The sequence below is a fragment of the Haemaphysalis longicornis genome, unplaced genomic scaffold (genome assembly GCF_048455015.1).
Source record: "Haemaphysalis longicornis isolate Haplotype H1 unplaced genomic scaffold, Haemaphysalis longicornis Haplotype H1 scaffold_18, whole genome shotgun sequence".
NCBI lineage: Eukaryota > Metazoa > Arthropoda > Arachnida > Ixodida > Ixodidae > Haemaphysalis > Haemaphysalis longicornis.
In genome coordinates this window covers 912,538-940,078 of record NW_027526282.1, presented here as the reverse complement: position 1 = coordinate 940,078, position 27,541 = coordinate 912,538, and the positions used below count along the sequence as shown (strand labels likewise).

At 47.2% G+C, this 27,541-nt stretch overlaps 1 long non-coding RNA gene across 2 annotated transcripts in view; it reads left to right on the top strand.

Moving 5' to 3' along the window:
• The window catches only part of LOC144166534 (uncharacterized), a 45,845-nt gene extending 24,548 nt beyond the window's left edge, over positions 1-21,297 (top strand). Inside the window, exon 6 of one of the 2 annotated variants that reach the window (XR_013321696.1) lies at positions 21,233-21,297. This is a non-coding gene — a long non-coding RNA (uncharacterized LOC144166534). Of the gene's footprint in view, positions 1-2,623; positions 2,851-21,232 lie in introns of those variants that run through there. The other variant, XR_013321695.1, reaches the window with a different exon arrangement.
• The last annotated feature ends 6,244 nt before the right edge of the window (positions 21,298-27,541 follow it).

Below are 27,541 nucleotides of genomic sequence, written 5' to 3'. Positions count from 1 at the left end.
CAACTGTCGGCGCTCATTAGCATGCGATGCCTACATCGCTTCACCTCTCTTAGACGGCAGCACCATTTAAATGGAGGCGGTTATAGGAAGGATATAAGGCGCGTTCATACAGCTGTCTGCTCTTCAGCTTATAGTCCAGATGGGAAAGCGCCTAGCTTCTCTCTTTGCGGCGACGGAGTTCTAAGCTCTCATTCTGGCGCAGCCGCGTCAATGGAATTTTTTCTGGTGATGCCATTTTCGTGATGGATATCACGTCACTCAGATTTGGTGGATCCTGGCACAGAACACTTTCTTGTTAAAAATATTATCCACCTGCGGTGCAGAACCAGCGAATGAAGCAGACATAGGCGATACGAATGCCAATCGGCTTTGAAGGAGCAGCATCAGTTTCATGTAGTTATCATTGTCAGGATTGACCCGAGATGCTCAGGGGATAATCGTCGTCAATTGGTGCGGAAAAAATCTCCGAGCCTTTGTCTCAGATCCTTTTGCACGCGTTGAGGGTGCAGGTGCTTATGTGCCTGTGCTCCGATCCGCGGATTGTAGATACCGAAGAAGACGTGTTCCATAAGCCCTGCGTTTTTGAAGCCCTGCGATGGGTTATTCAAATATTCTATGGCCTTTCAATTGCCGCGCACGGGTAACATAAAACAACGAATTTTAAATGCAGAGCATTTGAGTAACTCACGATGTCACCCGCGTTGACGTCCGTAGTCGTAGTCCGCACCCCTCCCCCTACACTATATAAAAAAAATACTATCCGGCGCCTGGTTTCGATCCCTCGACCCTGCGGACGGAACGCAATGTACATGGTGCTCTACCCACTGCGCCACAAAGCCGACGCAGAATGAGAGGCTACGAACTCGCCTTATATCCTTGACTCATTCAAACTACGTCAAGAAGCTGCTGATACAACCCATTCACTACCACCAACTCCCCAAACACTAAACGTTAACGCAATACACCCACCCCCTATGCGACGCATTTACTCGAGTCCCCCTCGCGGGGAGATGGGCCCAATTTTTAATGCGTCACTTTCTTTTAGACTTCTCACTCATAACCTCGTACAGCCTAAGTGAGGTTGCGCATGTTTTTACGGCTTTTTGTTTATTAAACTCGAACGAAGAAGTGAAAAATATGCAACTTTCGACACGTTTTCGTTTCCCAGGGGAAATGATGGGAAAAAGTATTGCAGTCAAATGTCCCGCTGGGAAGTGTTTTACGTTCAGTGCACAAACAGGGTTGACAATTTATTGCGTCAATAGTCTCAGGCTAATTTGTGGATACGCTGCCCGTTGATCCCTCCGTCCTGCGAGATCATGTTCTGTTTGTAACACGTGGCATGGTGCGCTCCATATTAATGCGCGGGCTATATCATACACAGAGATCGACGTTCGACACGTCGGTCAATGCCACAGAACTTCGAGTCATAGGACGCCGCATGGCTTTAGGCATCATACGTAATGAACAGCTTTAACTAATGCTGATTTCGACCCAATTTGCGACAATACAAATCGGGTAGTTTTTCCGACCCTTTCATTTTATTCAGATTCTTTGTATGCTGAAAGCTTGCACAAATGCTTTTGCTGCCGTCCGGGACCTACTTCGCCTTCTCGCGACATAGCTGTGTATGCCACATTGTTCTAACGGTTCTGTACAGTCTTTTTAAAAGCAGATGTGCTTAATCTGGAGCTTTATCCCTCGGCGTACGAAAAAAGTACGCAGAAAAAACTCTCCCGCCGCGGGGCGCAGGGTACGACCTTTGCGCACTTGCCTCAGCAAAAATAGAGTACACGTGAGCGTGCCCATCGTGAGGAGCGCCCGTGACCATCTAGACTTGCGCTTAGGCTTTCGCCATGAGAGGAGTTCTGGCCTACGTCATCGTCATCGTCTACGGCGCGGCCAACCCGTGGCGCGGACCTCGCTACAGGACTCCGCCCCCTCCCCCCCCCCCCCCCCCCCCAAACACACACACACACACACCCTCCCATAAAGCCGGAGGCCGTTGTTTTGCCAAGGTGATGTATTTCGCAGGTTGAGCTTCGGAATTCCGGGGCGGGGTCGTTGAGACGCGAAAGCCGTGGGTGAGTGGTAAGGAGGCAGTGTAAGCGGGCTTGGTTCGGTCATGACCTACGGCGTCTGGGAGGCCGTTGACATCCAGGGTGACAGTTGATGTAGGTGGTGAACGTGCAGAGAGGTTCCCTTTCTCCTGCCTCTGCCCTGGGATCTGCTCTGAGTGTCGGAAGCTATGTCGGCCCCCAGCTCTGCTGTTTCTCCAGGCTTGCTGCACTAGGGCTCAATCCAATATTTTCGGTTACACATAAACGATCTTGTTACCTCGGTGTGGAGTCAGCCCCATGAATGTACCGTTTTCATCGCATCTTTTGTTTCTCTTGAATAATAATTATCCACAGAAAATAATGATTTTACAGACAATATTTGCCGTAAATTTTCTCAGGAAATTTGCATTTCGTTTTGTTAATCTAAGAGCGCACTTTGTAATTGCTTGCGCTGATAAAAGATCTGAGAAAAGAGAAGGAACATACGCATGCGTAGATTTGCTAAAGCGTGTGAATGTTCATTATAAAATTTGATAAAACAAACAAGCATCCTTCTTTTTCAGACATGCGACTTTTATGCAACGGTAATTTTTGATGGCTGGTTTTTAGTTCACTATGCTGGAGCTGGCGGATCGTACTACGAACCTGTAGGAGTTGGAAGACTTGAAAACGTTTCCGAGGGGTTGCTCGATGAGAAAGAATATAAATTGCGCTACAATATCACCGGCAAATACACACAAGATATTTGTGTGCGCGGGTGGTAACAGATAAGCCGTTTCAATCGAACAATAAAGATTTGACACCTTGAGTCGGGGTCTTATTGCCAGCAATTATTTTCGGGAGCTTCTCAAAATTTTTGTGTATGGCCTAGTTACACACAATAAGCGTGTTGATATATCACGTTCATGAAGCGTATTTCCCCTTGTAGTATAGTTATGCGAAAATGTTATAAGTAAACCACCAGGAAAGCCAACCAGTTTAAGGATAGCTTTATTGCGCTAAAAGAATAAGTCGTTCGTAGCTGTTTAACAAACGAAGCACTTATTTTACGGCTAAACGGCTAAAATATCACAGTTCGGGGCAAAAAAGAAAGGTTGTTTAGTAAGATGTTAATTAGCTGCCTGGATGTAAATAACGCCCCTCCATAGGGCTGTAGTCAACGGCCTAGGTTCAGTAGCGCTAACCTTCCCCCCCCCCCCTCATTTCGTTTACTCCGGGCTTCCGGAGCGTATGTGCCGCCATGTTTTGATTCCAGCGTTCCTGCGCTGACTCCGCGACCGAACTACCGCTGCTTATTGGTACATACACGCATTGGATGGAGCTGTGTTGATACTTCGCTTCCAATCTATGTCTAAGCGACTCCCCTAGTGCTTTCGGGCTCCGCATCGTGAACATGGTAGGGGATCATCCTTTTTTTGTTTTTTTCGAGCGACTGAAGCGGAAGTGCCGCCATGTTACTTTTCTCGGCGAACACTCAGCCGCCACCGCTTGCTACCGGAGCCGCTTACCGCCGCACGCCGATATACGCATTGTTGTTTTGCATTACAGAAAGTAGACATGGACAGCAGAAAAGGCGACTATCCACAAAAGCGGAGGCGGAAGCGGGAAGGTTTCACGAATCGGCTGGAAGCTGAACTTGGCGGCGCCACTATGGGGCTACTTTAAAACAGGGCCGCGGCCGTGATGGAGGCTTTTACTTAAAAAATCGTGGCCGCAAGAGAGAAAATGGGAAAGCATCACTTGACTAAGCATCACTATGAGCTAGCCCGCGTATAACATCACCATAAGAAAGCAGTGTAGCGAGAAATTGCCAGGTAACGTCATTTAAAGTGAACGAAAACGAGAACGTCAGAACAGATAGCTTGGCAGTAATCTAAACACGTCGTATGCCAGACGCCTCAAAGAACCAGTTTAACAGGTTCGAAGCCTTAGCCTTCGTCTGTCTTTTCCTGCCTCCCTCAGCCGTGAACCTGTGACGAAATGCGCTTCATGGAACAACCGAGTCAGAGACCACAAAAGCGGCTGTTCTACAAGTCGCACCCACGACCGGCTTTATAGATAGCGAACTGCCCATGCGCGCAGATTCAGCGCGCGGAATGCTTGCGCGCGAAATGCTTGCTTGTTTTCTTATAGTTCTTTCCGAAGCAACTGCAGCGGCTGCGGCTGCTTTTATTCTTCATTTCTCCGCTGTATACGCGTTTGCTCGTCCTGCCACCATTGTTACTTTATCCTTTTCGGGGTCCGTTGTGCTCAGCCTTTGCCGATTCCCACTTGGTCACGTGCACACGTTCTGTGGGGTCGACAATACACTCAAATGAGTGTTTTTGACGCGAAATTAGCATTTGCTAATCTGGCGAGAGCGTGCACACGGCCAGCTTTCACCGAACGCGCACCCACTCGACATTATTCAGAAAAAAAGTGTCCCCAGCTGCTAACCTTTTGCAAAAACGTTTCATGGCGTTCCACACGTTCGAAAGCGCGCTTATATCTGAAAAAATATACCCCACAAATTATTCAGCGCGTTTCAACAGAAAAAACAATTCGCGCGACTTAACCTTGTGAATGTGGTTGGAAAGCAAAGCAGTAAACGGCACCCACAACGATTGCCCATGCGACGTCACTTAAATTCACTGACTTCACTTTACAAATAGTAAAACCAGAGAGAAGTGAAACGCACTTCACCACACTCTTTATTGCTTTGAAAAGTTATTCTTGGTAAGGGTAAATAATGAACGGTGATTGGTTGGGTTGCATTGGTGTAGCACCTGAGTGGAGGCTCTCTTTTTATAAAATTAGAGAAAGCTCAATAGCGGTGCTAGACGATCTCACTTCTGCGTCTCCGTCGCCGTGGACGGAGGCGACGAGATTGCCGGCAGACACGATGGAGGAGGAGGTGGACATACCTTTAGCCAGATTTCTGAACTGGCCAGACTGCAGCACAGGCGGGTGATTCCTTCTTTTATGGAGGCCATATGCAGTCCGCGCCGCCTGTGCTCTGCCCCCCCCCCCCCCCCGCTGAAGCTGGGTAGGCAGAGAGGGGCTAGGTAGTAGCATCTCCCATTGCTCTTGTTGGGTAGCTATCAGAAAGAGAAGAAAATGTTCAGGGCTGAAGTCGCACACCCCGATTATGTAGTGGAGTGTTCCTACTTCTGAGCAGAATTTACATTTAACGTCGTAGGGCCTCGGGCGCCTAAGCGAAGACGCGTCGGGTATGGGAAGGAGCCGGATTGTATGAGCCGTAGGGTAGTTCTTTGTTCTCTAAAAAAGTCAGTGTTTGGTGAAGGTATGGTCTGTCTCTGATGGCGATAGTGCTGGGTTGTGTCCCTGAACGTGATGAATGAATGAATGAAACTTTATTAACGATACGGGGGGCTTGGTAGCCTAGCTGGAGAAGAGGGAAGAAGGGAAAGGAAGTGGGGTGGCCGTCAGAGTCGTAAAGCGGGTGACTGTCATCGTGCAGATTCATAGCACGGAGGGGGGGGGGAGGGGGGGATGTGGGCGGTAAAAGCGCAGGCTTCTTGGCGGGCGTATTCCTTGCCCTCCATGGAAGGGTGAGCGGGTGTCCAGATGAGCTGAATGGAACCGTTTGTGGAGTGGTTTTTTAGCACACGTTGTGCAGGTCGGGACACGCAACCAGACCGCTAATTACGGTAGGCTTGATGGGAATCGGTGAATACATTCCGAACCCCTGGTTGAGTGAGAGCCAAGGCGATCGCTTTCTCCTCTGCTGCTGTCATGTCTTGGGTTTTGAGTGAGGCACACGCAAGGAGGTCGGTTCTGGAGGCAGCCGCGATGATGGTGTATTGCTTCCCTCGATGTTGGGAGGCGTCTGTGTAGATAACTGCATGATCCACACCGAGGGAGGTGTTGAGCGCTAGGGCCTCTGCTATCGGAGACCCTTGCCGTGTGCGGGGTTCACATTTCTCAGTAAAGGGACCATCTGCACTTCTTGTCGCCAAGAGTCCGGAGTATATTAAGCGCGGGACCATTTTCTGCTGCAAGCCGATCTGGTGAAGGATGCGGCAACCCACAGCCGTTCTGTAGAAAGCTTTGCTTAAAATTTAAACTGAGAAACAGCGCTTTAAACGAGGACAGCGAAGAAGACACACACAAGTGTCTGTGTCTTCTCCTTCGCTGTCCTCGTTTAAAGCGCTGTTTCCCAGTTTAAATATGAACCAACTAGCCCAAACCCAAACTTTAGTTTGCTTTAAATATTAAAAAGAAGCACTTTCGCGCACTTTTTTATATAGTGCCACAAAATAAAAACCAGGGAAGAACACTCTGTGCGCTGTCAAATCCCATGGGCTTGCGACGCATAGCACGAGTAGGTAACAAGAAAAAAAATGTGTGCGTCAGAAATTTTCCGCGCAGTCCTGGTTGACCTTCATTTCATGGGCAGGCAGCGTAGCAGTAGCATCACTCGTGATTTTTTGAAAAACGTAGGTGAAGTGAGTCTGATAGCAAGGTTTTAGGTTATAGTAGACTTAAGTAGAAGCACGGCCGCTGAGACCGTAAAACGTGAGTGCGTCCTTTATCGAGCGGCGGTATCAGGCGGCGCGGCGACAAACCTAGCTAAAATAAATGTTCCGATCCCTTCGATACCAGGCAGTGGCTCAGAAGATATCACGAAAGTTACTATGGTTCTCACTGCAAGCATTTAGCAGGGACGGTTGCCTACCCAAGTTAGCCATTTGTTAGGCTACCCGACGGAGCTCCTACAAACGCGGCGCTCCGCAGTGGTGAAAGCACCACAGCCGCTGAGAAGGTTTCCGTCGACACAGCGCTCCCTTCGCTGTAATAAATTGTTTTCCGGCAAGAATGAAGCGCTCCCACGCATGGTTTTGCCCTTTCAGAGTGTTTATAATATTTGAGTCTTTCATACGCCCTTTTTCAGGTGCACAGATGAGCGTCACGTCAAAGGAGAGTTCCTCGACATAAAGGCCCAACTACATGCAGCGTATTTTCGGCGTCGCGCGAGAGTCAGCGTCGTTCGGCGCAACGCGCGGGCCCGCAGGAGAGGGCGAGTAACCGCATGGGACCGGCGAAATCACACGCCGGCGTGCGCGCTCGACGCTTCTTTCCGCGTCCAGCACGAGATTGAACAGTCGCCGGTATTTGTCGCGCAGGGATTTCCATTTTTTCTGCACGGTTTCTGCGGCACAAACACACGAAAACAATGACGACTTGTTACAATAACTATGCGCCGAAGCTGCAGCGCAGGTGACAAGTGTCTTACCTCCGTCCGCAACACCAGGCGCCACGGCTGCTGCCACTTCATCCCACAACGTTTGTTTGCGGGGTTTGTTCTTGTTATCTTTGTGTTTAGCCTGCCATAGAGCGGGGCGGGCTGCGACTGCAGTTATTATTGCCTCAGCGTCGATGTTCGGCATGCCGGCCACCATTAAAACAGCGAGACGAACTGGCACAACCGGAAACTGGCACCAGCGCCGCTTCCGCCGCTGGCGCCGATATCTGGCGAGCGCAGATATCGGCGTCGCCGGAGCGTCAGCCCGCGTCGCCATGCATTTTGGCGCGCGCGCTGACGCTCGTCGACGCCGATCGGCGCTGACGCTCGCGCGACGCCGAAAATACGCTGCATGCGGTTGGGCCTTAACACAAAATTAGGCAAAGTTTCCGCATGCCTTAAACAACAAAAATGCTCGAAAATAAGGAATACAAATTGCGCAGGCGGAAATCGTAACAGTGTAGTTTACTTTTATACGTTGACATTTCCATACCAAGGAAACGGTTCTATTGGCCTTACCATTAGTTCTCGTAGATGGCTGGTATTATAGGTAGTAATCTTTAGAACCGGTATTGATTTGTAGGACCGCTACGTTTTATGCGAGTAGCCGACGGCAGCACTGCGAGTGCAGCGAAGCTGTGGGTTTGGGGTTAAAAGGACACTGAAGTGATTTGCAGACAGTGCGGGATTACCAGCGCAAATTGTAGTCCGGAGTCCCTAGGCCATGTTTCGACCACGGTGGGCGCGTTTACGCCAATTTATGTACTAGCAAAATCAATTCGATAATGATGTCCTCCTCTCTGCATCCTCGCCCAGATTTTGTAGGCGTTTTCGTGCGACTTCAGAAAAAATGACTTGGCTTGACTCCGCTACTGCACGGCTGATTTCTCCAGGTTTCTAATGCATGGCAAGCACATTGCTGACTCCATCCTTTGGTAACAAGGAAACCGAAGTTGTCGTAAGATGCAGTTTGAAACACCGTGCTTTGGCGCATCGCATGACCTTCTTGACACATCGTCGGCGTCTCGAACTACCTGTGTGCCATCGCGTTTTTTACAAAGTGGATGGCTCACTCCATATTGAGGAAGTCGCTTATGACCGCAGTCAATGGGGTGGGTACAACGTTGATTTTCCGGCAGTTGTACCGGTCGTCTTTCTTAATTCAAGGATACGATTAGATTCAGTCCTTCGTTAAGGTGGCCCTCCCAGGTAGAGGCTCCGGCAGTATGTAAGGATGCATAACAAACGACACGGAATCGTGTATTTCTTTTTCTTGACGCCTATCTAGGACCTCAAGGTGGGGCGCGTAGTAGGCAGGATTTGGACAAAAGGCACGCTGTACTTCTGCTGTGCGGCGCTCCTTGTGGTATTGCCTCTCCGCCTTGTCGGATGTCCTGATTGCTTCCTCGTTTGGATAAAGCGGTCGAGGTAACGTACAGGGTCCTGAAACTGCATTATTGCGGTCGTCTGCCGTAGAGTTTGGTTGGAACTTACATCGGAGTGCTACATAAGGGCTCCCATTTTGCTACCAAATTGAATATTTTACCTTGCGCAATACATCTCCATCGCGATGCGATTTCGGTGAGTTTTTGAGAGCAACAATGTCTTCCTCCAGAAACCCCCGAAAAGTGAAAGTGAGGTCTCCATTGTCTTGCGTATCGGTGCGGGGAGCACAGACAGGGGCTCTGCTTATGCATCTACTGGGCTCTTGAAGAGATAACGGCCCTGGTTTGGTACATCCGAGGCTTGTATTGGCAGCGACCAAAGCAGTATTTGTTTCTACCCGCTGTATCTGGCTCGTTTCTGGAATGCACTTCCATATCTGGTCGGACCCAATCAGAAGGCTCCATTGCTCTTACAATTTTTAAACTCCTTTTCTGGGAAAGCGACGGTATCAGCCAGTGGCTTCTCTTCGGCGACCAGGCGTTGCAAAAGCGTGTTTCACTTCGGTTCTTCAGCGATTTCTCTACAGATGGAAGGCACGACGACGGCTTGAATGGCTGTACACGTGCTGTCATTTTGACTGCAAACGGTCGCTCTGAGGAGATTAGGCTTCTTCTTGGAACCTTGAGATCACTTGGAAGCTGTGATATTCACATCAACTTCGCCAATCAGACCTAACTTTAGATCAGAGGCGACATCTTTTCTGATGAAACTCCGCTGTCTGCCATTATCGAAAACTCCATCAATGTAGCAGCAATTCGAGGAAGTCTTATTCTACGCTCGGAACGGCTGTAGTAAGACGTCGTTGAGGAGTCGCGGAACGGCTGATATGCGCGTGGTAACGTTCATCGCTGCATGTCGCGTCTCTGCACCCGAATCAGATGATTTTCGAGCGGGGTCAGCGGTGCACATGGTGGTAGCACGTCGTCGCTTACATGTCCCACACTGGACCTCCTTTCGGAAACTCTGTACGAGATGTCCCTTGGAATACATCTGAAGCATTGGCCGTTACTTGCTACGCGGGTTTGCTTGTCAGTCAATGAGATGCCGCTCGGACATTCTCCCATTCTATGGTCTTTCGGGGACTAGAAGAAGCAAGACGAAGTCTGAACCTTGTTGTGCGAGACGGAAATGTTTGGAATAGACTGCTGCTTCTTGGGCCCTCTGTTATCCTCCTCAATTCGTTGAAGCTTGCTCATCCGGAAACCTCTTTCCCTGCACTCGACTTACACTCACAGGAAAGGCAGCAGATGTTCTGTGTCCTGTGCTAAAGAACTGTGACTGCTCGTGGAAGCGGTGCTCGAAGCAAGGCTCTGCTGGTTGAAGTAATCGACAATAATTTCACCAGGCATCACCTTCACGGACACTTTTTTCAGCAGCGTCACGTAAGAAAAAATTCTAATTACCAAGCTGGCTAGCCCTCATAGGTTCGCTTGCGCGCTGTCGTAAGCTTATTCACACTAAAAAATTGCAAAGACTTGGACCGCAGAATGGACATAGTAGAGCGCTGACACTAGAACCCGCACAGGAACGGGCGGCTACTCACATCAGAACGGGCAGTAATCTTGCATTACTGTTCAAGAAATGCGAGAAAAGTGATTTCTACCCCAAGCTGAAAGAAATGCCTGTTTTCAAACGCTATCGACACGCTCGCTCCTGGGAAATATTGGAGGCCTCATTGATTGGCATTGGATTGGGGGGGGGGGGGCGGAGGGAGAGAACAATGCGCGAGTATCGACTGCACACGCATTGCACTTCTGGAAGCGATCGATTTCCCTTTTGGAGCTATAGCAGCCTATCTAGCGAGATGAATCTGACTTGTACTAGATAGCAGGCTTGACACTTCCAGTCTGATTGTTTAATCAAAGATGTAGGCTTTCATTGCATAGTTACAGTGATACCTTATCTTTGAGCGGGCGCATACTTGCAGCCAGTGGTTCGCCATGCATTTATGTCGTGTAATAAATCGCTCTCTAATGGTTCTTAAACAGTGCTCCAATTGGTCTCTTCCGACCACTTCTTAGCGATTTTGTTTAGTGTCGACAATGTGTGCCCAAATAGACCAACGTCAAGCCTTAGTTGTACAACTTCCTCAAAGCGGCCACTTTGCTGGCTAAATCGACAGGACTCAGCTTTCGGACATTTGCGAATTGCTTCTGTCTAATCCCTTTGGAATTGCGAAAAGGATTCTTCAATTTATTAACAGCATCTTATCAACACGAAATTGTGACTTGCAGACCAGCAACAGCTTATGAAGCAGCTCTGGTCAACAAGCGGAACCAAGTAGTGAAAACGGCAAATATTACACAGCGGAGTGTTCCGTGAATGAAACGTCGAAACATGTCCCAAAAAGGTTGCCACCGCGTTATCGCTCCGTCAAGGCGCAACAGTTCTGGCTTCGGGAGACGTGCACCAAACTCACGATTACGTGATATGGGTTGTCCGGTAGACGTCGCAGCTCGGCGATCTCCGCTGGCGTTATCCAATGAAGGAGCAGTTTCAAAATTGGAAGATGACTTCAACACCTCTATGTGACGCTCGAGTAAGGCCAGTGTTCTTCTGGTCGCTGCGTCATCATATTCGATGACCGAAGCGTAGTCTCCCGCTGCTTGTTCATCGGGCAGGTGGGCTTCAAGCTCTGCGTAAGTGTGGACAATGCTGCATTGCTCGCTCAAAGACGTCCTTAAAAAATACGGAGGGCAGAAATGTCCGACTGCTGTGACTGTAGCATCTGGTACACCTCGGGGGTGATCTTCGTGGTCATAGCCTGCCGTGACACACGGTTATTCTGGATCGGTTTCATGGCTGTTATAGCTGGAAAAAGGCTCACCCAGCCCGTCAGGAGTAGGCTTGCCGCAATGCTGGGTCCATTCCCAGGTTTCCAGCCGACAACACGAAAAGGAAAGCCGTTCTTCATTGTTTATTGCTGCCGTCTAGAGAACGACGCGAAGCCGCGCACGGTGATACAAGCACAGAATTATTGATTGTGGGGGTTAACGCGCCGAAGCTACACAGGCGATGAGGCGCGCCATTCTAGAGTTCACCGGATTAATTTTGACCATCTGAGGATCTTTAACGTGCGTAGAAACCGCGAATACACGGGTGTTCTCGCTTTTAGCCTCCATCAGAAAAGCGGCCGCCGTGGCTGGGAAATGATACAAGAACAGCGTTCCCAACCATACGCGTGCATGCCGACGGCCCCTTTCGTGCAAACGTGCCACTTCATTGCCGGCTGCTCTACCCTAATCACTCTGTTGGCGGTAAATTACAAACCCGTAATAGTAGCATCGCGTGTTTTTAAGATAGGCAACTTATACTCAAGCAAGGACACGCAAGTGGAAGTAATACATGTGTCAGAATTCTTCTTATTAAAGCCGCTTTCTGGAATTTACATCGTGCGCTCGTATTTGGGAGTAAACAGCAAACGTGTATGGCTAAAATTGGGGTAACCGCCATGCTTTGAGCAGTGTGCCAAAATGGGGGAGTGGGCATACCCTTTAAAGGGGCCCTAAATAGGCTGCCAAATGTTACGATTTTGCGTGCGCAGTCACTGGAGTACTATCCAAGAAACGTCATCCCGCAAAAATTGTTTAAATTCGTTAAGTATTAGCCGAGTTATCGCTCATTAAAAGGGGCCGCCCATAAGGCCTGGGGCTCTCCTCCTCTAGTAGCTCCTCCGAAGCACTGTGGAAGCCGCGACGTCATCGACCCGGCGCAAGACCACCGAGAGAAACAGGGCAATCCATCACCCTCCTTGATGTACGTGCAGTCATTGGCTGCGCCAAGCCCTGCGCGCGCTTTTTTTTTTTTAGCACTCGACGCGCATGCTCCGCCCACCAGATTCCGGTTGCACGGTGAGCGCTGTCGCTGTGGTTCGCGTTCGCGGCGCCGCACTGGACAGTGTCTCGTGCGTCATAGAGGCGCGTCAGAGCCGGAAAGAACTGCGTCAGAGCGTGCAAGTGTGGCGGCAAGGTATGGTTGGTGAGCCAGGAGAGAAAGTGAAATCTTTTTTTCGTGTTTGTGCGGCCCCTGCTTTACGCAGAGGTGTAATATTTGGTACACGTTGTCGTGAAGGGGTACTCTAGCGATTGCGCGATTGAAATGGCGACCTTCGGAAGCCTATTTAGGGCCCCTTTAACGTGGTTTGATTATTACGCAGACTCTCAGTGATGCACTGCCCCCTCTGTTGAATTCACATTTTCTCATTCGACATGGGGATGCTGTATACTGCGTTGCATTTGGAGTCAACAAAATGCGACTTTTGCTTTATCCTACATCCATCCAATTGCGGAGGCCTTGTTTGTCGAACGCTCTGTATACCCTGGGACATAGGTTTTGTGTTTTTTTTTCGAGAAAGGAATATTTATAAGATACCTGCAAGCAATATTTTTAATTTTTTGCGAATGTGCGAAAATGTACGTGGTAACTGAAAAACACGCGTTTTCTTTTGCCTTCATCTACAACTCTTTAGTTTTCAAAATATCTTATCAGCCGCAGAAACACGGGCGTGTCGCGGAAGCCCCGCGTCTTTTAGTCTGATAACTTGGCCAGCGAAATCGGCACCGATAGAAATTCAACACGCGGAGTCGCCACAGGCGAATTCAGGGTGTTACAGGCATTCTCTTCTTAACCATCTTCAAGTGGCAAAACTACAAATACTACCCCCACTTCCCCTCGCGGGAACCCTGGTGTGATGTAGCACATCTCATGGGGGGTTCCATTAGCGTTTTCCATCGTATTGATTACGCTTATAGCAGGGATTCTCACGCGAAGGGGAGGTGGGCGTAATTTTTCATTTTCACCATGAAATGCAAATGCAGTACACGTATGCTCAGGTACGGTGCTTATTGCAGACGAGAATGAGTGCCTTGTGGTCCGTAAAGTGCACAGTTATGGGCTTGACGATTGCATCAAGCAATCGTATTGCAAGAGAGTGCGAGAGAGTACTGCGAGAGTGGGGAAGCGTAATGTGGACGACCGTCGCCTGAGACCGTCGGAGCGCGGCATGCCGCTTTATATTCACAGCGCCCGAAGGAGAGGATAGCGCGGAAAGAGAGAGTAACGCAGCGCCGCCCACCGGCGCCTAGCAACGGATTGAGAGAACGCTGCGCCAACAAGCAGCTGTTTGGGAGAGAGTGTTCGCTATCGGAGAGAGGAGAGGAGGAGAGGCGCAGCTGTGCGGACAACGCCAGACAGACGCAGGAAGGACAGAGGGGCGAGCATAAGATGCGTTGCATCTAATAAACAAAAGAGTCCTCCAAATTGCCCAATAAGTCGAACGAACATGGTCATCCTGGGATATCAGGAACTGGTTCAAACACTGAATAACAACGTCAGTGGGTACTTCACTGGTGAAGGCCAACCATGCCCCTTTTCCTCAAACGCATTTTAAATGCAGAGCATTTCAGTAACTCACGATGTCACCCGCGTTGGCGTCCGTGGTCCGCGTCCGCATCGCTCCCCCTACACTATATAAAGAAATAATACTTGCCGGCGCCAGGTTTTGATCCTACGACTCTGCGGTCGGAACGCAAGGTGCACGATACTCTACCAACTGAGCCACAAAGCCGACACAGAACGGAAGGTTACGAACGTGCCTTATATCCTTGACTCATTCAACCGTCGGCCAGAGGTGCGCCCTCTCCCCTGCGTCCTCCTCGCCTTCTCTCCGCTCGCAACGCCCTCTCTCGCCGCGTTCGGTTCGGGCGCACAACAGGTGGGGACGTGCGCAACACCCTCTCTCGCCGCGTTAGGTTCGCGCGCAAGAACAGGTGGGGCGCTCGCATCGCGCTCTCTCGCCGCGGTCGGTTCGCGCTTAAACCACATATGTCGTTCGCGCGCGCTGCGGTGGCTAACATCCGTCGCGTGATCGTGACGTCAGCATCACGCGTTCGCGTGGTGGCGATTTCGGCGCTATAACACTCTCTCGCGAGGGGCATTGGATTGGATTCGATTGGATTGGCTTGGATTGGCTTGGATTTGGATTGGATTGGATTAAAGTGGATTGTGTTGGATTGTGTTGCGTCATAGCTGCGCCACGTTGCATCATAGCCGCTCCACGTTGCGTCATAGCCGCGGCAGGGGGTTCACGGCACGTTTCACCATCGACTTCATCGACAATGTCTACACTGGAAGACAACAATTACAACAACAACAACCAATACGTAATCCATACGACTTGCAGGCGCGCCCCCCCGCAGAAATGCTCTGCATTTGATCGTGCCCCTCGCGAGGGGGATGTTTTTTTTTCTTTTCTTGGTCGTTGTCCAAGCTGAAAGGAGCGCTATATTTCGTCAAGCGCTTGAGCGGCTCTGCAATGCGTGCGAAGTTTGCGACGAAGCGCCGGTAGTATGCGCACAGTCCGAGAAATCTTCCAACGCCCTTCTCGTCTTTCGGCCTTGGGAAGTTCGCAACGGCTGAAGTTTTTGCTGGGTCAGGTAGGACTCCCGCGGCGTTGACGACGTGGCCCAAGAACTTGAGTTCCTCGTACGCGAAACGGCACGTTTCAGGCTTTAGCGTTAACCCGGCGTACGAATGGCCTCGAGTACAGACTCCAACCTTGCGAGGTGTTCGCCGAAAGTCCGGGCGAATACAACAACGTCGTCGAGGTATACGAGGCAGTTGTGCCATGACTCGTTGAAACGTTGTTGGCGCCGTGCACAGCCCGAAAGGCATCACCTTGAACTCGTATAGGCCATCCGGGGTTCTAAATGCAGTCTTCTCTCGGTCTCTCTCGTCCACTTCAATTTGCCAGTAGCCGGTCTTCAAATCCGTCGATGAGAAGTACTTCGCATGGCAGAGGTGGTCGAGGGCGTCGTCGATTCGTGGCAGGGGGTACACGTCCTTTTTTGCTTATGGTTCCATCATCGACAGAAGGCTTGTCAAATGAAAATGGCAGCGTAGGTGTTCCTTTCGTTCCAATGTCGACAAAATACAATAGTCGACTGGCGACCCTGCCAAGCAAATGCCTGCCCTCTCTTTCCGGCTCACCTCATATGCTGTTCCTCTCATGTCTGGTTCCTCCCAAGATGAACACGCTAGAGGTGGGCTCAAGTCAATTTAAATTTACCGCGTTTCACTGCGCCAAGTCGGCTGCCTCGATGCCTGCACTGTCCCGCAATGGACACGCATGACTCGAGGTACCGTAATTCAACGTTGATAGAACCACGTTACCCAACTCGACATGCCTTCCAAGCAGAACGCGGACGCTATCTAGCGGAACCTTTCGTAACTGTTGCCGCTTGATTTTTTAAAATGCTGGCAGAAGCTATAGTGGCGCGGGCGACAGCAGGTAATGCAGTGATTTTTTTTCTGCCGTGGACGTAATATTTCATTTCGCAAAAATCAAACATCTGTGAATTTTTTTTTCTAAAGGAACACCGGAAATGTTATATATTTGCGTAATGTGTGGTTCTTATTGAAAAATGCTGACAAGTCTGAACATAACACGGGACATAGACGTTTGGATTTGGCTGGGATTATATAGGACTACTGCGCAGTTTTCTTTTTTACTTTGGCCGGTTGGCAGAATAGAATTACGGACAGACAGACGAACAGAGATACAAACTTACATACAGACACACCAAAATTTTGGGTGTAAGTAGCCCGAGAAAGACTATCATCTTTAAAACGCCAGAGAAGCCTATGCCGGGTGTATTAGACGAGTACGAGTAGCTTCCGGTAGAGTTCATTCAGTCACAGCGTAGGAAGGACTCCCCGCCCGCGCATTCAAACGTCCTTCTTAGCAAACATAGGTTTGCACGCTTTTGCCACCCAGTGTATTTCACGCCGCTCTTCGTGTTCGGTTCTTCTATTTCGTCAAAGTCGTCATGGGCTAAGTCTACTAACTAGTAGACTAATATATATTAGCACCCGAAGCAGTGGCGCCGACGGGGGTGTCATCAGTCGTAGTGAATGGCAGACGGCGGTCGCTAGCTCGGTGCGTCAAGGGTGGCCATGCGCACAAGGCACCGAGCGTGTACGAAAGAGAGAATTGCGACAGCTCCGCTAACCTGGATGGTCCCTTGCCTGCTCTGAGTGCCGCGGTGAGTGCTCACCTCAGCTTCCTAGTTCGTTCTAAGCAAATAAATTAATCGGCGTGCTTCTATAAATACACGATAGAATGCATGTATTTGGGGCGCGACTGCTTGACCCTAGCCTAAAACCGACAATCGGAATAAATTATAACTCGATAATTTGATTGATTGTAGGGTTTAACGCGCCGACGCAACGCAGGCGATGAGGCGCGCCGTAGTAGAGGGCTCCGGATTAATTTTGACCACCTGGGGATCTTTAACGTGCGCCGAAATCTCGTACACGGGCGTTTTTGCTTTTCGCCTCCATCAGAAAAGCGGCCGCCGCGGCCGGGAATCGATACTCGATAATTTCAATGAACCCGGTTTAACAATGTTTTACGGTATTTTGCTTCTGAAGGTTCATAAAAAGGTAACGTAAAGTTAATGTTTCTTTACAGATTTAGCCCATGCGCAGATTTTAGTTTTCGGCATATCTTGTAGCCACACAGGGTTGTAGCCCACTATGGTGTCTAGGCGTGAGGCAGGCGAAATGAGTTGTTTGACAGAAATTTTCGGGGCACTTACTTTCGGTTGAGCAAGCAAGTCTGCAGAGATTAAAGGTAGCTAATTATAAAGACGAAATTAGAAGGAGTGAGAGAGGAACGTTTAGAAATACTGTCACTTCTGGTTTTCAAATGTCAATTGCGGAGTTTAACAGCCGGCCTAAATCTATTTATGCAGACAATTTTTATAATACCAAGTAAATGCCGCTACTCCCAAGTCAAATGGTTAAGGTTCATGATATTTGTAATATCAAAGTAATATTTGTAATATCAAGGTAATATTTGTAATATCAACTACACAAAAGAGCGAATATAATGTTTTACGAGGAGCGGAAATTTACTTCATTACTTACGAAATGCTACGTCTTCGAAAGGTGAAATGCCGTATGCGAAGCTGTGAGGCAACCATTTGATATAACAATGCTGCGACGTCTCTCGGTTGGAATACTCGTAGTACACCTGTAAAAACAGACTTGCAAACAGGAGGAGTATAATTATTTACCGCTAGTTTAATGGCGAGGCGTTCCTGAAACATACCTTGCTACCAGATAAAAACGCCAAACCCACGTTAAAATGGTCATTGACCCTTTTTATGTAGGTGTGCAGTAATATTTATGTGAGAAACTTAAACAGAAATTACAATGGGTGGAAAGTGCGCCAGAAACAGCCACAATTCATATGACAGGTTTAATCTAAGGGCTATTATATAGCTGTAGCGCGAGTTCTGTTTCTAAATCAGAACAAAATAATTGCACCCGCAAAATACGGTGTAAATAGGTGTACCATAATTGTATCAAATAACGTGTACCAAAAAACATTCACCAAAGAGTAGCAGTTTTTGTACTGAAAGGTAGCTACAAAAAAAATTGGCGCAAAGTGAATCTTAGGTCAGAGGGGTATTATGAAAGATTGCCCCCACTTTGGTGACTTTGTGAGACGTAATGGTATATATCACAGCGCTGAACAAAAATATCGACCAGAGCAAAAGGTATCCACATGGCTAACAAGCTGAAGATTGAAGGCACAAAAAGGGCTGTACGTTAGTGTATTTGTACATGCGCGTCGCAAATATTTAGCCGCAATAGACGAAAGCTTCAACCAGGACTCGTCACAGTAGTTCGGAATAGATGACGTTGTTTTTGCACTTTTTCACCAAAATTATATTTCGCAAAGTGTTACCTAGGTGTTCCGGCCGCAAGGTTCCCGTGCCAAAAATAAAGCAGGCGGCCTGCAGAGCACACAGAGTCATCGAGGTCAAAAAGTTCTTGGGTATGTTTTCTCACATATTATAACAAACACACGTGGCCATTCAGCCTTTTTATATTGGTGTGCAGTAATATTTAAATAAGAAGCGTGATCACAAATTATAATGGGGGAAAGTGCACCAGAAGCAGCCACCATTGACTCGATACGTCTAATGTGAGGGCTAATAGATAGCTCTACCACGATATGCATTTGCTAAACCACAACAAAACAATTGCACCCGCAGAATACGGTGAAAGTAGGTGTACCATAATTGTGTCGTATAATGTGTACCAAAAGGCTTCACCGACTAGTGCCAGGGTTTGTACTAAAACGTAGCAACAAAGAAAATCTGGCGCAAAGTCTGAAAGGTCGTCCCCACTTGGGGGGCTTTGTGGGACGTGGTGGTATATTTTGTTTTATTTCACAGCGTTGAAAGAAAAATATGTACCAGAGCAAGAGGTATTCACATGCCTCAAGCCGAACATTGAAGTATCTACATGCCTCACAAGCCGGAGATTGAAGTCATAAAAAGTGCTTTACGTTACCGTATTTGTACATGCGCGTACCAAATGTTCTCCCGCAATAGCCAAAAGCTTCAGCCATGACTCGTCGCAGTACTTCGGAATAGATGGCGTTCCTTTAGCACTTTTTGACCCAAAAATTTATTTCTTAAACAGCTATCTAGGCATCCGGGAAGCAAGGTTGCCATGCTACAAATAAAGCAGGCGGCCTGCAGAGGGCACAGAGTGATAGGGGGGAAAACGTTCTTGGGTGTTTTCAAACAACATACTTTCACGGGACACAGGTGGGCAGTGCTTCATTGCGCCAAGGCTCATCATTGAACACGACGGAGGAATTCCTGGGTTGCGACGCCGCGGGCTCTATCATGGCCGCTTACAATAGTGTAAATCGCCGTTTATCACACTTTACCACGGTACCTGTCACTTCTACCCTGCGGCTACGTTGCAATATAATAAGCCATCGTGTGCTTGAAAATGAGTAACAAAAAGCAAGGGTTAACACAGGAACTGCGCCCCATCCACCCTAACGAGTTCCCGAGTTCATACACCGCCTGTCGTACCCACAACCTTCTAAAGCTCATCATCCTCATTATCACAATACGGCAAACTGGGTGGAAGCTCCTTGTTCGCCCATAGAAATGGGAAGCAGAAGCATTACCGACACTACGCCTGTGCCCAGTGGCTAAGACCATCTATTGCTAAGTCGAAGTACGCGGGTTCGGTCCCAGTAGTGGTGGCAGCTTTTCAGAAAGAAGCAAAAAGCGAGGATGCCAATGTGTCTTCATTTTGGGGGATGTTTAAGATCACCAGATGGTCTTAATTATTCCGGAGCTCTCCACTACGGCACACTTTATCACTGGGGCGTTTAGCTTCGGAATGTTAAACCAGCAAAATTTGAATTTACAATATTTTTAGGGCTACTTTTGTATCTCTTTTCTTTTGTTTCGGCGGTGCCTAAGCCGGCGTGCATTCTCCAGTAGCACGATGACCTGACGATGACAGCACCTGTGGCGCGCTAGGAGAACCGTAAAAATGTTGCTGTTCTCCAAACAGCTGAGGCCTAATGTCAATGCACCGCCTCACTTCTGACTGCACTCTTTGGTTGCCTTAAGGTATGTTTGTACTCCGGCCTCTCTTCTCGCCACATGACAGCCATTAAACAAAGAACCACCTTAGCCTCCGTAGAAAAATACTACAAATATAATTCGTTGTGGTAAGTAGAACAATCATGATTTTCCCTATCAACGCCAGCATCGCCAATTTTTTGTCACGCTAGATCTTTAACATTATATCGTTAAGAGACTAAAGCAGCTGTCACCCCACGTGGCATCATTTTCAGGTAATTATGTCTTTCAATGTACAGCAAACGCGAAAAACGTTGAAATGACTTAGTGTTTATAATACTTTGTTTATCAAACATGTTTGTGAATACACCGAAACAAAGGAATAATAAGGTTTTCTAAATGCACGGACACTTACTTAGTTACCCGGAAAACATCTTTCATCAAACAATGAAATGTCCCCGGCGTACCTTTCCGCTTGTTTTAACATTTTTGCCTTAATATAACTCGCGCAGAGTTCTTGTATTGTGGGCTGTATTTTATCTAAATCAAGCTCATGGAATTATGGTTTTAAAAAAAATTCATCAAAAGCGTTCTCGGTGTCTCAGCTTACAAATGTCAGTGGCTAACGAAGTGGCACCAACAATACAAAAGTCAGAAGTTATTTACGTTTTTTCAGTGCTAGCTTGAGCGAAACGTTAATAATTCTGGGCTACGCAAGCATTTTTCCGGAATTGTATTGTTGTTATATAAGCGCTAACAATAACTACGGTTTAAAATTTTGTTGTCCTGCATTGCGCCCATATCCGTCGCCGCTGTCGCACACTTTAGAACTTCTGTCCTTGGTGCTCTCCTTAGACTGCACTTCGTGGACAAATAGTAAGAAATTGGGCTAAATTTTGTGGTTTGTAGCAGCATTTCAGGCCACTAACACCAAAACCACCCCAGGCGGACTTCCTCTGGTCCATTGTATCATTAGTTCAAGGTTTCTAGATTTTGAAAAGTAACAAATTCAGAGAGTGTCATAATCCGAGGTTATCAAAATTGCAATGATTGTATTTTTCCTCATTTTTTGACAGCCCGTAGCCTTTCACAGCACAAACATGAAGCGGCCTGGGGTGTTGCTTCTGCACATCCTCATGGTGAGTAAAATTTACTGCCGAGAGGCTTTTGCTGTTGCAAGCATGCGCGAGCATACTACGTAAATAGGAAAAAAAAACAATCAGATGCACCTACCATTTCTTCAACGGTACACTTAATTCCTGTCTCTCTCCTTTCTCTCTCTCTCTCTCTCTCTCTCTCTCTATATATATATATATATATATATATATATATATTTTCTTTCTTTCTTTCCAAATTCTTTATCTGTTTCAATGAGCTAACACAACCTCCCCTTTGCTTTCCGAGGTGTTCTTGACTGCCAACCCTTATTTCTATATATATATATATATATATATATATATATATATATATATATATATATATATATATATATATATATATATATATATATATATATATATATATATATATATATATATATATATATATATCCTTGCGTATGAGCAGTCATCGTGCGACAAACCTATCGATTCTTCTGCTTTCCAAACATTCCTTAGGCTTATTCTTGAACTTAACAATTTCGAGTTCGACGGAGTTCATTATGTGCAAGTCAGCGGAACGTCAATGGGAACTCGAATTGGACCTAACTACGCTAATATCTTTATGGCTCACCTCGAATCAAACTTTCTTGACACCCAAAATATAAAGCCAATGTACTATAAAAGGTATATTGATGACATATTCATGATCTGGCAACACGGTGAGGCGGAGCTCCTCACCTTCATTGAGGCATTTAACGTAGCCCAACCTAGTATTTCCCTTGGTCATTCCTATTCGGAACGCAGTGTAAACTTTCTGGACGTCCCCGTTACTACCTTCCAAGGTCGGCTTCAAACTAAACTGTATAGAAAACCGACAGACACGCGGCAGTATTTGCACTTCCGAATTAGCCATGTCAGACACTGCAAGACAACAATACCTTACAGCCAAGCCCACCGATTTAGGATAATTTGCTCAAACGAAGCCGACTTTGACTCAAACTGTCGAGAACTGAAGACCGCCCTCCTGAATAAAAAATGCCCCGAAAAAGTTATCGACGACGCTATTGTGCGAGCCAACCAATTAGACCGTAACGAAATCTGTAAGAAAAAAGCCCCGGACGGGAATCCGCAAACTAACTTAGTTTTAACCCACTCATCCTCCGCTCCAAGAGTGTCAACCGTGCTAAAAAAACATCACAATATCCTAATGCAAAGTGACCGGTTAAAAAGCATATTCCCCGAACCACCACGAGTTGTCTATCGGCGTAATAAGAATTTAGGCGACTTTCTTACTAACTCTCGTATCAACCGACCGGCAACTACTGGCTGCATGCCCTGCAATAAACCCCGATGTAAAGTATGCCCACACATGACTACACAGCGCGCCACCAGCACGGCTTCAGACTACTACGTAAATATAAAAGGTAACTTTAACTGTGACTCCGCTAATGTCGTATATCTTCTAGAGTGCACTGTTTGTAGGCAACAATATATCGGCCAAACTGAAACGCCCTTCCGAATACGGTTCAATAATCACCGCTCTCATGCGAAAAGCTGCCCTTATTTGCCCCTGTCAAGACATGTCAACAGTCCCGGGCATGCATTTGAACATCTTAAAGCAACGATTTTAGAATCCGCCTTCAAAACGCACCACGACAGCGAGGTTCGGGAATCTTATCTCATTTAAAGGTTTGGGTCAGCCACACTTGGAATTAATGAAAGTTACGGAAAACTAACGTGCTTATCCCTCGATTAAAATTAGCGGCTTCATAATTTTTATAACTATGTTCATTATTCCTACCCTCGAGTTTGCCATCAGAATTCGCAGAAACTCTCCTAATACAGCAGCTTTATTAGCCTAATGCGGCTCAACAATGCCATTTGTCCTGGGGAAGGAGGCCTCGTTTTCACCACTTAAGAATGTTGAACTCTTCGTGATCTATTCATGTTTAACCTTTTGTGACCCTACCTATTTCCTGTTCAGTTGCTAGCTTCTGTGAAATGCTCTTTTGTGCCCCCTATCTATTCTGTTCATCCGCGGGGGGCACACCCATCTTTGCTTCTGCCCGAACCAGTCTCCCCGGCCACTGAATACCTTACTGTATACTCTTCCCTTCCTTTTCAAACCGCGGTTGTCCAGTTTCCCCCATTGTCTGAACTTGCAGCCAGCGCGGCATACGTTGACCCGTCATGGTGGAATCTTGAACGCTGCATTGTTAACACGACCCCTTTTTCTCCCACTCGCTCCCCCCGCCCCCTTTTTTTTTGTTGTAGCATAGGCGTAGCTTGACTGTATGCACACTCTCCATTTCCGAAACATTTTCCCCTCCTTCTCACAGTTTTATGCAAACATATATAAGAAATGTGTTCGAAATGTTTGCGAACGCAAAATCATGTAACTTTACTCTGATGAAGGCAAGTCCCGTTGCCGCTGCGTAAGTAAACATTGTTTGTTATTGTTCTTGCTGTGTATCCAAATCTTTACTTATACTATTTCTGCGCGCTTTGTGAGTTTATCTTTGTCTAGATTTATATACGATCGAGAAGTCAAACTGAAAAACATAACATTTATTCTAACGTTTCGACCGGGGGCCGGTCTTTTTCAAAGATACAAATAGTGCAGATCAGTTGGGTTTAAATACATTTCAGTTGTGGGCGGGGCAAGAAGATGGATCAAGCAGAAAAACGTAGGCTCTACGCGACACAAAAAAGCATACGAAGCTGCAGAACGCAAGGGGTGGAAAAAAAAGAAAAAAAAGGGGGGATCGAGGGCCGTTGGAGTGCTGCCGGGGAACAGAGGGGAAAGGCTGCCTAATCAAGACAGGCGAAGCTATAGGATAAGAGCAAAGCAATGCAAGGTACTGAAGTCACGACGGGAAAGCAAGAAGGTGAGAACTAAGGAGGGGCTCGTTTTAGCTCGCTTGTTGACCTGTTTCTGGCGGCAGGTGCCTGTTAGGGCAACCTGCAGGGTCTGAGAGTTTCAAAAATACATAAAATATGCAAAGAACCAGAGGAAATTGACTGGTGAGAAGAAAAGGGTGGGAGAGCGAAGAGGTAATTACGGTTGCCTATTGCAGGCGTTAACAACACACACAAACAAAGGGAAAAAAGAAAAAAGAAAACGAGGGAAGGAAGAGGGGGATTGGGATTAGCGGGAGGGGCGGGGAAACCGCAGATGGGGGGTGGAGAATGCGGGGATGAAAGAGGTTCGAAGAAAAGACCAAGCGACCATGCGGGGATGAAAGAGGTTCGAAGAAAAGACCAAGCGACACGTAATTTCACAAGGCGTGAAATCGCGGAAACGTTTTCCTGCGTAAAACGTGGCAGCCGTCCACGAGGCGTTCACGAGGTCTAGCAATGCAAGGACAATACAATGCAAAGTAACGCTAATTTAACCTAGATCACATAGATACCGAAAATAAATGACATAAGGCTAAAAACACATAGAAAAAAGGAGATATACAGTGCCACATGAAGTTTTCGAAGAGCATTCACGCAAGATCATATTTCTTTACATACCCGCATACAGACACACAGAAAAAACTATAAACAGAATATCACCACAGAAAAGACAAGCGGTTTTATCTACCCGATAGCACTTTGCACTTCCGTGCAAAAGGACACAAAATAATAATCATACAAATAAAGAAAAAAACTATAAAGCAAGGGATACTATGGTGAAATCTATGTACATTCGTGCCTATGTTGTACGGCAACTACACACAAGCAATACACTGACACAGTACAAAGTACATTATATACACAAAATTAAAAAAAAAACCAAAGTAAGAACGCTTCTCTTTCAGAACAAAGTTTCTCAGTTGCTCGCTGCATCGGCCTGCTCCGGAGCCTGATTGGGCAGGCAAGACAATCGGCCTGTGTTTGTGTCTTTATTTATGCCGCTCAAGATATTGTTAAACTTGTAAATAAGGTACGATTTACGGGCTTCACGGTCAAAATGCGTTTTGAAATTGGACGGAAGCACTGTGGCTGTGAATGCGTGGAAACGGTGGCCAAGGTTATTTAATGTTTAGATAGGGGAAGGTGCGGTAGGGACTTTATGTGTGCTCGGTGGTTGTTGATTCTCATTCTAAACGGATTCTCAGTTTGATCAGCGTACTGGGTGTGGCATATGGTGCATTCAAGAAGGTAGACAGTGTTTGCGCTGTCACAGTCAAAGTTTCCTCTTATCTGGAAAGAGAATGAAGACGTGGTGCTGGTGGCGACAGAGGCTTTAGTCATCATGGGGCATAGTTTGCACCTAGGCTTATTGCAGGGTCCGCTGCGTGTGAAACTGGGGGTGTTGACTTTAGATGACGTTACAATATCTATGATGTTTCTCGCACGTCGGTACACGACGCGGGGAGGCTCAGGGAAAACACTTCGCAACCTTTCGCTTTAAAGTAGAATGTTGTGGTGCTTTCTGAGTGTGCAGTTTACGCTGGAGGACGAAGCGCCATATGTTAGAATAACGTTGGGGGTCGTATTCAAAGATTTGGCTTTTGAGTTAGTTATCAGGTGGCGGCGGTCCTGTTTCGCAGACTTCCTAATAGCATCACTGATGACAGATGGTGGGTATTGTTGTCGTGTTAGGTCATTAGTCAGTTGTTGACAGTTAGAGGCAAAATCAGCTGGGTCAGAGCAGATCCTTCTGAAACGCAGAAACGCAGTGTGCTTTTGAAATGCCAGTATTGGTGTCTGTCCGTTGGCTTCCTGTACACTGAGGTCACAAGCTTGTTGTCCGATATCCAAACTGAAACATCGAGAAAGTTGATGGCAGATGCGGAATACGAGTGGGAGAATGAAATGCTCTCGTGGGCGTTGTTGAAAGCGGGGATAAATCTTAGAAGTTCCTCTTCCCCATGGCACCAAATGAGAAAAATATCGTCAATGAACCTTCGATAGAAAAGAGGGTGAAGCTGTGCCTTGCTTAGAAATTCCGACTCCAATGTGCCCATGAAAATGTTAGCATAGTTAAGTCCTATTTTTGTTCCCATCGAGGTCCCGTCGATTTGCACGTAGTGCTTATTGTCGAACTCAAAGTTGTTCAGCTCCAAGACAAGCTTTAGAAGTACGCCGAGAGTTTCACCATCAATTGAATTGTCTTGGGCGGCATCATTGTATGCCTGGATGAGAGATCGAATGCCGTCCGTGTGTGGAATATTTGTATATAGCGAGGCGACGTCAAGAGTGACTAGCAGGCTATCTTCCGGTATAACTAGATTCATAATATCAGCCAGAAAATGGTTTGTATCCTTTACATATGAAGGTAGCGTGGGAGGAATGTCTTTGATTAAGCTATCGATAAAACTAGAGATCATTTCTGTTACTGTCCCTATACCGGAGATCATTGGCCTGCCTGGATTTCCTGCTTTAAGTATTTTAGGCAACATATAAAATTGTCCTGGAACTGGGCTTAAAACTTGAAGTGAGGCTGCAGTTTTTTCCGGAAGGTTTTTGTCTTTGACGAGCGCAATCAGTCTCTGGCTTACCTTGTTCTTAAATTGCGGAGTCTCATCGGTGCCAGTTGGTTTATAGAAAGAAGTATCGCTGAGCTGTCTTTCCGCCTCAGTGATGTAGTCCTGCTTATTCATAACAACAATTGCGCCACCTTTGTCGGCGGGTTTGATTGTTATGTCGGAGCGCTCGCTTAAACCTTTTAATGCCTTTTCCTCTTTCTGAGCGAGATTTTTGTGATACGGTGATTGATTTTTACATTGAGCTAGAATGTCGCGTTGTACCGCCTTGATGTAGATGTCTAAGCATTTGTCTCTTTGTTAGGGAGGAGTCAAATGGCGTAGTGATGGCAGCCTAGTGTCCATATTAGGGTCTTGTGATTTGCCCTAGTAATATTCGCTGAGCCTAAGCGTTCGGGAGAAGTTCTCTAGATCCTTATAGAGTTGGAATTCGTCTAGCCTGCCGGTTGCAGGGCAAAAACTCAAGCCTCTTGATAGCACGCGTTCTTCGTCATGAGTGAGGGGGGTGTCGGAAAGATTTACTATGTGGCACTCTTTGAGCTGGGAGGGGTTCAGGTCAGGAATATTTTCGGGGCTTGCATGGGAAGGAAAAAAAGACGTGTCTACTTTTTCAAGAGGGAACTTATGCCGTCCCGAAGCAGCTTTTTCTGTTTTGTTAGAATTATTTGGCGCTCTTTGTTTTGTGCAAACACTTTTAAAAGGTTAATTTCATCGGGCGTCAAGTCTACCTGGTCAGTGAGTCTTCGTTCCTCACTGAGGATGTGCTCTAGTTGTGAGTTATCGTGGTCAATAACAATATTCAAAAGTT